This window comes from Lissotriton helveticus, chromosome 6 (genome assembly GCF_964261635.1).
Source record: "Lissotriton helveticus chromosome 6, aLisHel1.1, whole genome shotgun sequence".
NCBI classification, from domain to species: domain Eukaryota; kingdom Metazoa; phylum Chordata; class Amphibia; order Caudata; family Salamandridae; genus Lissotriton; species Lissotriton helveticus.
In genome coordinates, this window is record NC_136067.1 from 586944626 (window position 1) to 586956779 (window position 12154).

The window sequence follows — 12154 nt, forward strand, 5'->3', positions numbered from 1 at the left end:
GAGTTGTAGGTGCAAAAAAAGGTGATGTTAAAAATTGTCCTGGTTTAACTTTGAAAAAGGGAATTTTATTAAAAAGCAACTGGACAATAATAAAAAAATGGTGCGAGATACTGGAAGGGGAGTTATGACCTACGTATCTCTGTATGTGTTATAGTGCGTTAATCAACATGTTTCAACCTTATGTGAAGGTTCCCGGTATTCATCAGGACCAAGGAGATGGACGGTATGAGTCCCCTAAAAGACTCACCCTATCCTAAATCCTTTCAATGCCAATGGCAAAATTGTGCCAAAAGCGGATGCTCTCAAAAATAAGGAGCATGGGCAAAAACCTGTGGAGAGAGAAAATAAATGGGCGTCAGGCGCAAAACATTCTTACTGGCCTGTTACGTCGTGCAGACTCTCAGTGCTTTCATACTGCATGCCACAGTAGTGTTTAGAATGACCTCGAAAAATGATGAGCGTGATGATATCGTGTGCGTGAACGCTTATTATTAAAGCCAAAGGATTCATATATCAATGATAATAGGTGCGTGCAAATTTGCATGCAATAATGCTATTGTTATTCGTAAATTCCAATGGTAGGAGGAATTTCGTTGTTGGGTCGCAAAACTATCTTGATGCGCAATAATATTTCGTAACGGCCACCAAGTGGTAGTCCATCATAATTATAATGCTGGTAACGGACATACAAGACTGACAAACAGGTAACATAGAGGAGGTCTCGTATACTGCATGGCAGAGAGCAGGCTTACTATCTGTAGTATTGTATTGTGCTTCGGCGGGCAGGGGGTAGGCACATCACGCGGTACAACGTATTCTGAGTGAAGAAATGTTATGCCCGTGATTAGTTTTGCAAATGATGCCCAATGCCGTGGAGCGGTAAAATCTGGCTGCATAGGAAAGGATACGTGGCATCTCCCATGCTCGTATCTCGTTATAGTGGGGATTAGTACTTACAGTTATCTGGCGTGGCGAGAGGCCCATAACTTACTTCTACCTTCCGCTGCTCGGCTACAAATGCCGCGCGGTCCGGTACCAGTAATAACTGACTAGCGCTTCCGGGTACGGTCACGTGGGGGCCGTGTCACCGGCTGGGCTGGGTCTGACTACGGCAAGCCGGGAGGGCCGTTGGTTGCCAGGGAAATGGGACGCTCAAGCATTCGCGCTTCATTTGGAAATCAATGTAATTGGCCAAGCAAATGCGTTGTCGATCAGAGGGCCAGCACCAGCAATTATGGGCGAGGTGCTTGGAAAAATCCAACACTACTGTGTTACACCAAAAAGGAAGGGGTTTTCATTTTTACAGTGCGTGATAGATGGCGTTTTAAGTAAACAGAGACTGTGGTAAGAATGTCTCATAGTCTCAGTTGGGGGATGGGTGTCTAGATGAGCATGGTTGATTAAGGTGTGTTAGAAATGAATCTCATGCGTGGCAAGAAGTGATCAATGAGATGGATGTTATTCTCAGGGGAAGACAAAATTCACTTAAGCACAGAAGCCCACGGAATATTATCGTTCAAGCCAATCTTATGGGTCGAAAGTCTATAGATCCATCGCTGCTCTTTTTTAAAGAGGCGTGATTGTGTGTTGGGGCCTGGTTGCAATTGTTCAATCACTGTCCACCTCATGTCATTTGGAGTGTGGTGGGCAGTGAGGAAGTTATCAGTCAGTTTTGTGATATTTTTCTTACAGCGTATCGTACTTCTATGCTCACAGATGCGCTGTTTTATCTTGCGGGTTGTCATTCCTATATAGGGCTTTCCACAGGTGCATGTGATCAGGTAGACAACATTGCTGCTATTGCAGTTGGTGTGGGATCTTTGTTCCCAGACCCTGCCCTCTTCTAGAATTAGAGTTTTGGTGTTGTCAGTGAGGTGGCAGACACTGCAGTCACCACATCGTGAGTGTCCCATCACTGGGGGGAGACCCCATATCTGTGTAAGAGTGGGATTGTTGTTCATGGTCGTGTTCCTGGGTCTGGTGTTGACCAAGCTGTCTTTTAAGCTCTGCGCTCGTCTGTATGAAAACAGAGGTTTTTCCCATTTGAAATTTCCTGAGTTTACTATAGACCAGTGTTTGTTGATGCTTCTGCTGACTTGGTTCGAAATTGCGTTGTAGGTAGTCACGCATGTCAGTGGAATAGTTTCTTTGTTCTTTGTGGTTTCCTCCAGTAGGGCTTGTCTCGGTTGGTTCCTCGCTCCTTTTAGGCACTTGTGAATGATCTTGGATGGATAACCACGGTTTATTAATTTCGTGGTGAGATCTTCTGCCTGGCTTTTAAAGTCTGTCAGTTTGCTACAGTTTCTTCGTAGACGTAAATATTGGCCGTAAGGCAGATTTTCCCTCAAGGGTCGCGGATGGAAGCTTTCAAACCTTAACAGATTATTTTTGGCTGTTGGTTTGAAATATGTTTTAGTTGTTAAAGTGTCATTTTCCCTTTGGATTTGTATGTCCAAGAAAACCATTTTCTCTTTGTCAGCGCTATGGGTAAAGTGTAAATTGGGGTCGCGGTTGTTGAGCCATCCTATGAACGCCATTAGTGTTTCTTGTGGGCCTTGCCAAATTGCTAGAACATCATCAATATATCTTCGCCAGAATTTGATGTTTTCAAAATAGGGGTTGTCTGGCGATAAAATATGTTTTTGCTCAAAGTCAAAGACATAGAGCCCCGCCACGCTCGGGGCAAAAACACTGCCCATGGATGTGCCCCCTATTTGGAGGTATAGAGATCCTTCATATTCGAAAAAGTTCCTTTTCAGGGCTAGGGTGGCACATTTGATGATGAATTATTTGGGCGTGCGGTAGTCCCAGGTGGTTTCTTCCAGTGTTTTCTTTAGTACATCAATGGTCACTGTAAGAAAAATATCACAAAACTGACTGATCACTTCCTCTCTGCCCACCACACTCCAAATGACATGAGGTGGACAGTGATTGAACAATTGCAACCAGGCCCCAACACACAATCACGCCTCTTTTAAAAAGAGCAGCGATGGATCTATAGACTTTCGACCCATAAGATTGGCTTGAACGATAATATTCCGCGGGCTTCTGTGCTTAAGTGAATTTTGTCTTCCCCTGAGAATAACATCCATCTCATTGATCACTTCTTGCCACGCATGAGATTCATTTCTAACACGCCTTAATCAACCATGCTCATCTAGACACCCATCCCACAACTGAGACTATGAGACATTCTTACCACAGTCTCTGTTTACTTAAAACGCCATCTATCACGCACTGTAAAAATGAAAACCCCTTCCTTTTTGGTGTAACACAGTAGTGTTGGATTTTTCCAAGCACCTCGCCCATAATCGCTAGGTGCTGGCCCTCTGATCGACAACGCATTTGCTTGGCCAATTACATTGATTTCCAAATGAAGCGCGAATGCTTGAGAGTCCCATTTCCCTGGCAACCAACGGCCCTCCCGGCTTGCCGTAGTCAGACCCAGCCCAGCCGGTGACACGGCCCCCACGTGACCGTACCCGGAAGCGCTAGTCAGTTATTACTGGTACCGGACCGTGCGGCATTTGTAGCCGAGCAGCGGAAGGTAGAAGTAGGTTATGGGTCTCTCGCCACGCCAGATAACTGTAAGTACTAATCCCCACTATAACGAGATACGAGCATGGGAGATGCCACGTATCCTTTCCTATGCAGCCAGATTTTACCGCTCCACGGCATTGGGCATCATTTGCAAAACTAATCACGGGCATAACATTTCTTCACTCAGAATACGTTGTACCACGTGATGTGCCTACCCCCTGCCCGCCGAAGCACAATACAATACTACAGATAGTAAGCCTGCTCTCTGCCATGCAGTATACGAGACCTCCTCTATGTTACCTGTTTGTCAGTCTTGTATGTCCGTTACCAGCATTATAATTATGATGGACTACCACTTGGTGGCCGTTATGAAATATTATTGCGCATCAAGATAGTTTTGCGACCCAACAACGAAATTCCTCCTACCATTGGAATTTACGAATAACAGTAGCATTATTGCATGCAAATTTGCACGCACCTATTATCATTGATATATGAATCCTTTGGCTTTAATAATAAGCATTTACGCACACGATATCATCACGCTCATCATTTTTCGAGGTCATTCTAAACACTACTGTGGCATGCAGTATGAAAGCACTGAGAGTCTGCACGACGTAACAGGCCAGTAAGAATGTTTTGCGCCTGACGCCCATTTATTTTCTCTCTCCACAGGTTTTTGCCCATGCTCCTTATTTTTGAGAGCATCCGCTTTTGGCACAATTTTGCCATTGGCATTGAAAGGATTTAGGATAGGGTGAGTCTTTTAGGGGACTCATACCGTCCATCTCCTTGGTCCTGATGAATACCGGGAACCTTCCCATAAGGTTGAAACATGTTGACCAACGCACTATAACACATACAGAGATACGTAGGTCATAACTCCCCTTCCAGTATCTCGCACTATTTTTTATTATTGTCCAGTTGCTTTTTAATAAAATTCACTTTTTCAAAGTTAAACCAGGACAATTTTTAACATCACCTTTTTTTGCACCTACAATTTAGAACCTGCTCCACTGTAATACAGGTGTCGAAGCACACCCTGGTGACGCTAGGCCACCAGGGTGGACCCCGATGATGAAGCATGTCACCACTAGGTGGTGAGTGAGGGTTTTTTTTAGAAAAGGAACAATTATTCCAGCTTCGAAAAACCTCCAGACATTACGTCGGGTAATACTCCTTCTTTTGTTCTTCAAAATCCTTGACCAGGGGAATAGGAGTATTCCTTGTCCACCTAAGTGGACACAATCCCTTACTCTCCCCTTTGTTTTCCTAGTATCGTGGCAGCGCACAGCTGCGAGAGCTTAGACACAACTGCTTACACCGGTACCATTGGTGAGAGGACACGATACAGACATGGCGGAAAACCCAGGCTTATCTTTTTCAACAGAAGAAATAGACTCAATCATGAGCAACCTCAATGTATTTGCAGATGCAAACATCAGCAACACTATTTCACAGACTTCAGAGTGGGACAAACTGACGGAAATGAAACACAATCGCCTCAGAACCATATTGCACGGAACAATAGTAAAGGAATACGTCACCAATAACATCGCCCCAAACGGCCTGCTGGTTACCAATGCCCTCAGAATATTCCTAGATGATCCAGAGTTCAGGAAGGATTGGGCCCTTATAGCGTGGCATTGCACTCACGACTGGATTATACTTATCCTTAAAACAGAAGTACGCCTGTCTGAAAAAATCCAAGTGGAGATACAACTGACAGAAAGCCAAATCAAAGCCACCATCACAGGGTACAAGAAGAAGTTAGACGATCTCAATAAAGAAATAAATGAATATAGAGATAACCTCACCCAACAGAAAGTAGTTAAATTTCAAAAAGATCTAAAGAAATTTACATTTGTTAAGGCATATCCGTACTCTGATCCGGACTACAAAGCCACAACTACACCCAACCAAGATTCGGATGCTTCAAGCAACACCTCCCACAGCTCAAACAACAGCGGAGGATCTAATAATAGCATACCGAGACAAAGACAAGGAGGAGCATACAGAGGGCATTACCAATGGCCACAATACAATCACCCTCCGTTCCAGAACCCTTACCAACCACCCCAGCAATTCCCTATGTATGGATGGCAACCACCATTCCAACAGTTCCCCTTCCCACCAAACCAATTCCGTCCTCCTTTTTCCAACAGAGGAAGGCGCGGGAGAGGGCGCAACAGACAAGGGAACAATGTGCACTGGGAAGAGGAAGACACAGTGGGCAGCAACACCAGGAGCAAAACCGGGATCAACAGGGCAGGCCCCAGCAATGCGAGGAGCTAACGACCAACCGGGACAAACAGGGCAGGCCCCAGCAATGCGAGGAGCTAGTGACTAACCTGTCATCACGAGTCCTATCAAAGACGGAAATACAAGTTCTAAACAAAGGACTTGGGTTTGTACCCACAGCCGCTCTGGACAGATTCAAATTACAATGTGAACTGGCGGCGTTCTTCAGAAAATTGAAGCTCAAGGCTTTTTTTGAGAAAACTCACACAGAGAACTCAGAGGAGACCACGAATGAAACTGGACTAAGAACAAAATCGACATTCGTACCTCCCCCACACACCATCCCAGTCGAAATCACTTTCGAACAGGCAGTGTTTAATGACATTGAAACCATGTCAGTTCCCACACTCTACCACAATAACAATAGGTCAGAGAAAAAAGCCATAACTGACCTAAAAAAAGACGACACAATAGTGATCAAACCAGCGGACAAAGGTGGTGGTACGGTAATAATGAACAAAACAGACTATAACATGGAATGCAGATGCCTACTGGGTGATACAAAGAACTACCTACCACTCCCAACTGATCCCACTGAGGATCTACGCACAGAAATCATAGACCTTGTGGAAGCAGCGGAAGCAGCAGGCCACATCTTGAAACAAGAGGCTGACTACCTGAGCAAAACAGAAGCCAAAATACCATATTTCTATGTGGTACCCAAGATGCACAAAAACAAACTGCCCCCCCCCCCCCGGAAGACCCATAGTATCCGGTATAGGTTCGCTATTGGAACCCCTATCGAGGTTCTGTGACTTTTTCTTGAAAACTATTGTACAAGGGACATCCACATACCTTAAGGATACGAAAAATCTACTAACACTACTGGAGAACATCGAAATGGAGGAAAATACCATCATCGTGAGCTTTGACATTGAAAGCCTCTATACCAATATACCTCAGGAAGCAACCATTGATGTACTAAAGAAAACACTGGAAGAAACGACCAGGGACTACCGCACGCCCAAAGAATTCATCATCAAATGTGCCACCCTAGCCCTGAAAAGGAACTTTTTCGAATATGAAGGATCTCTATACCTCCAAATAGGGGGCACATCCATGGGCAGTGTTTTTGCCCCGAGCGTGGCGGGGCTCTATGTCTTTGACTTTGAGCAAAAACATATTTTATCGCCAGACAACCCCTATTTTGAAAACATCAAATTCTGGTGAAGATATATTGATGATGTTCTAGCAATTTGGCAAGGCCCACAAGAAACACTAATGGTGTTCATAGGATGGCTCAACAACCGCAACCCCAATTTACACTTTACCCATAGCGCTGACAAAGAGAAAATGGTTTTCTTGGACATACAAATCCAAAGGGAAAATGACACTTTAACAACTAAAACATATTTCAAACCAACAGCCAAAAATAATCTGTTAAGGTATGAAAGCTTCCATCCGCGACCCTTGAGGGAAAATCTGCCTTACGGCCAATATTTACGTCTACGAAGAAACTGTAGCAAACTGACAGACTTTAAAAGCCAGGCAGAAGATCTCACCACAAAATTAATAAACCGTGGTTATCCATCCAAGATCATTCACAAGTGCCAAAAAAGAGCGAGGAACCAACCGAGACAAGCCCTACTGGAGGAAACCACAAAGAACAAAGAAACTATTCCACTGACATGCGTGACTACCTACAACGCAATTTCGAACCAAGTCAGCAGAAGCATCAACAAACACTGGTCCATAGTAAACTCAGGAAATTTCAAATGGGAAAAACCTCTGTTTTCATACAGACGAGCGCAGAGCTTAAAAGACAGCTTGGTCAACACCAGACCCAGGAACAGGACCATGAACAACAATCCCACTCTTACACAGATATGGGGTCTCCCCCCAGTGATGGGACACTCACGATGTGGTGACTGCAGTGTCTGCCACCTCACTGACAACACCAAAACTCTAAATCTAGAAGAGGGCAGGGTCTGGGAACAAAGATCCCACACCAACTGCAATAGCAGCAATGTTGTCTACCTGATCACATGCACCTGTGGAAAGCCCTATATAGGAAAGTCAACCCGCAAGATAAAACAGCGCATCTGTGAGCATAGAAGTACGATACGCTGTAAGAAAAATATCACAAAACTGACTGATCACTTCCTCACTGCCCACCACACTCCAAATGACATGAGGTGGACAGTGATTGAACAATTGCAACCAGGCCCCAACACACAATCACGCCTCTTTGTAAAAGAGCAGCGATGGATCTATAGACTTTCGACCCATAAGATTGGCTTGAACGATAATATTCCGTGGGCTTCTGTGCTTAAGTGAATTTTGTCTTCCCCTGAGAATAACATCCATCTCATTGATTACTTCTTGCCACGCATGAGATTCATTTCTAACACGCCTTATTCAACCATGCTCATCTATACACCCATCCCACAACTGAGACTATGAGACATTCTTACCACAGTCTCTGTTTACTTAAAACGCCATCTATCACGCACTGTAAAAATGAAAACCCCTTCCTTTTTGGTGTAACACAATAGTGTTGGATTTTTCCAAGCACCTCGCCCATAATCGCTAGGTGCTGGCCCTCTGATCGACAACGCATTTGCTTGGCCAATTACATTGATTTCCAAATGAAGCGCGAATGCTTGAGCGTCCCATTTCCCTGGCAACCAACGGCCCTCCCGGCTTGCCGTAGTCAGACCCAGCCCAGCCGGTGACACGGCCCCCACGTGACCGTACCCGGAAGCGCTAGTCAGTTATTACTGGTACCGGACCGCGTGGCATTTGTAGCCGAGCAGCGGAAGGTAGAAGTAGGTTATGGGCCTCTCGCCACGCCAGATAACTGTAAGTACTAATCCCCACTATAACGAGATACGAGCATGGGAGATGCCACGTATCCTTTCCTATGCAGCCAGATTTTACCGCTCCACGGTATTGGGCATCATTTGCAAAACTAATCACGGGCATAACATTTCTTGACTCAGAATACGTTGTACCGCGTGATGTGCCTACCCCCTGCCCGCCGAAGCACAATACAATACTACAGACAGTAAGCCTGCTCTCTGCCATGCAGTATACGAGACCTCCTCTATGTTACCTGTTTGTCAGTCTTGTATGTCCGTTACCAGCATTATAATTATGATGGACTACCACTTGGTGGCCGTTATGAAATATTATTGCGCATCAAGATAGTTTTGCGACCCAACAACGAAATTCCTCCTACCATTGGAATTTACGAATAACAGTAGCATTATTGCATGCAAATTTGCACGCACCTATTATCATTGATATATGAATCCTTTGGCTTTAATAATAAGCGTTCACGCACACGATATCATCACGCTCATCATTTTTCGAGGTCATTCTAAACACTACTGTGGCATGCAGTATGAAAGCACTGAGAGTCTGCACGATGTAACAGGCCAGTAAGAATGTTTTGCGCCTGACGCCCATTTATTTTCTCTCTCCACAGGTTTTTGCCCATGCTCCTTATTTTTGAGAGCGTCCGCTTTTGGCACAATTTTGCCGTTGGCATTGAAAGGATTTAGGATAGGGTGAGTCTTTTAGGGGACTCATACCGTCCATCTCCTTGGTCCTGATGAATACCGGGAACCTTCCCATAAGGTTGAAACATGTTGACCAATGCACTATAACACATACAGAGATACGTAGGTCATAACTCCCCTTCCAGTATCTCGCACTATTTTTTATTATTGTCCAGTTGCTTTTTAATAAAATTCACTTTTTCAAAGTTAAACCAGGACAATTTTTAACATCACCTTTTTTTGCACCTACAACTCAGAACCTGCTCCACTGTATTACAGGTGTCGAAGCACACCCTGGTGACGCTAGGCCACCAGGGTGGACCCCGATGATGAAGCATGTCACCACTAGGTGGTGAGTGAGGGTTTTTTTTTAGAAAAGGAACAATTATTCCAGCTTCGAAAAACCTCCAGACATTACGTCGGGTAATACTCCTTCTTTTGTTCTTCAAGATTTCAGGATGTAACACATTCCCCTTCAACAAAACAAAAACACAATATATAATTTAACTTAATACATTTTCATGTACTACTAAACAACTTCTCCTATATACATTATAATTTCATATATCACCTACATATTTCTCAACCAACTCATGTTACACACGAAACAATACCCTATCAAAATCATTTTGCTTTTCAACCCACTGTGATATCCTTTAGTCACTAGCATATTTTCCATCTTTAATATTTCATTAGAAAATAATTCTTGCTGCATAATGGTTTTGTCTAATTCACTTTCCATCCTCCCGCATCCCTTGTAATTTAGAATTAGTGCTATTCACGTTGTTCCCATACACCATTTCCTTTTCTTATGAATACACCTTTAAGTTTTCATCATCATCTGGACAAATACATCTGGGAAATTTCACAACTATGCTCATATTCCAAAATTACCATCCGATAACTCCACTACCTGATTACCTGATTACCTACCATAACTACCTTCACGGGAACCTGAATCTCAATTCACCTGACTTCATCACTCTTCTTTTTCTCACTCGGACCTTGTTGCGGTTTGTTCCCATTGTTTTTCGTTTTATTTTGTTCATTCTCATGTTTCCATCTTTGTCTGACTTGTTTTCCTCCTTCACTTTTAACTTTGTCTATTATATCTCTCATTATATCTGACATTCACATCTGTTTTAGATTGAAACAGCCTTCTGCCTCACATTTTTTCAAATGGAGACATAGTAATTCTTAAATAGTTTATCCGTTAACTATGACAAGCTGTAATATGCCCTTCAGCACTGTAATGCACCTTTCCACGATTCCATTACTTTGTGGATAGTAGACTGAAGTACGTATGTGCTTAATACCATGAAACTCCAAGAATGTCTTCATTTAATTGGAAATTAATTGTACTTCATTATCTGTTACTAAACATTTTAGGAAACACTTCACTTTTAAAAAATCTCATTCAAAAACTGTGTCACTTCTTTTAAAGTAACCTGGCATACCAATTTGACTTCTGGCCATTGAGACCGCTGATCAATCAGCATGACAGCATAAATCTGCCCATTGGCAATACACATGGGTCCAGCAATGTCTAATGATATTCTTTCCCACACTCTACACAGTCCTGGTACTGGTGTATTTTCATACTTAACAGTTTTCTGTAATTTATCCCTGATGGTGCACTCAATAAAAGTTCTGACTTTTCTTCAATGCATCTATCAATGTCTGACCACCAAAACACACTCCGAACCCTTCGATTCATGCTGCTCTTACCAGAATGAGATATATCCAACACCATTTGTCTCAAACTTCCAGGTACCACTAACTGTTCGCTACACATCAATATATTATTTTGTTCAGACAATTCATGAGCCACATAGAGGAAATGTAACTATCTTTCTTACAAATCTTTCTTCCTAGGACATTTTGACTTTATGTATCCTAACACCATTTGAATTTCAAAATCACTTTCACTAGCTGTTTACCACTGACTTTCTATAATGCGACCTTTGTACACTTCACAGATTGATACTACTTTTTCCATGTCATTTACCTTAATACCATCTTCCTCCTCAGCAACTGGGAGCCTTGATAGACAATCTGCAAGAATATTTCTGACTTCTGGAATGCATTCAACTTTAAAGTGAAATTCTTGCAATTTATATTGCCGTCTGGCAATCATGACAGTTGCCTTCCCACACCCTTTTGTAGTAAATAAGTCCATCAATGGTCAAAGGTACGATCTCATCGTGAGTTTAGTACCACATACATATTTCCGGAAATATTCAATCCACACGAGCACGCTAAAGTTACCTTTTCCAATTATGAGTATTTAAATTCAGCACCCCTAAATGGCCTTGATGCAAAAGCAATCATAACTAATCTATCTTTGTAGTTTTCCATTAACACCGCTCCTATATCAACAATACTAGCAACCAACACTATGACTGAATTACACTAATGTCAAATGTTGAGATGTAGGAGCTGATGCTAATTCAGATTTTAATATCTTGAATTTAGAAACACATGTCTCGTCCCATAAAAAATGTCGATTTTTTAAATCAAATTTCTCATATTCACAGGTTTCTTTTAAAATAAAGGAATGAATCTGACATAATATTCTGCCAAACCCAGAAATTATCTGAGTGGATCCTTATTTTGCGGTTCAAGTGCTTTTTCTATTGCTCTGACCAAGCTATGTTTAGGTGAAATACCTTGTTTGCTAATACTGTGACCCAATAATCTACTGATTCAATTTCAAATATGCATTTCTCTCTAGTTAAGGTAAGCCTATTCTCTTGTAATATATTCAATATTTTATACCTGATTTCTGCATGTTTATGTTTGGTGTTTCC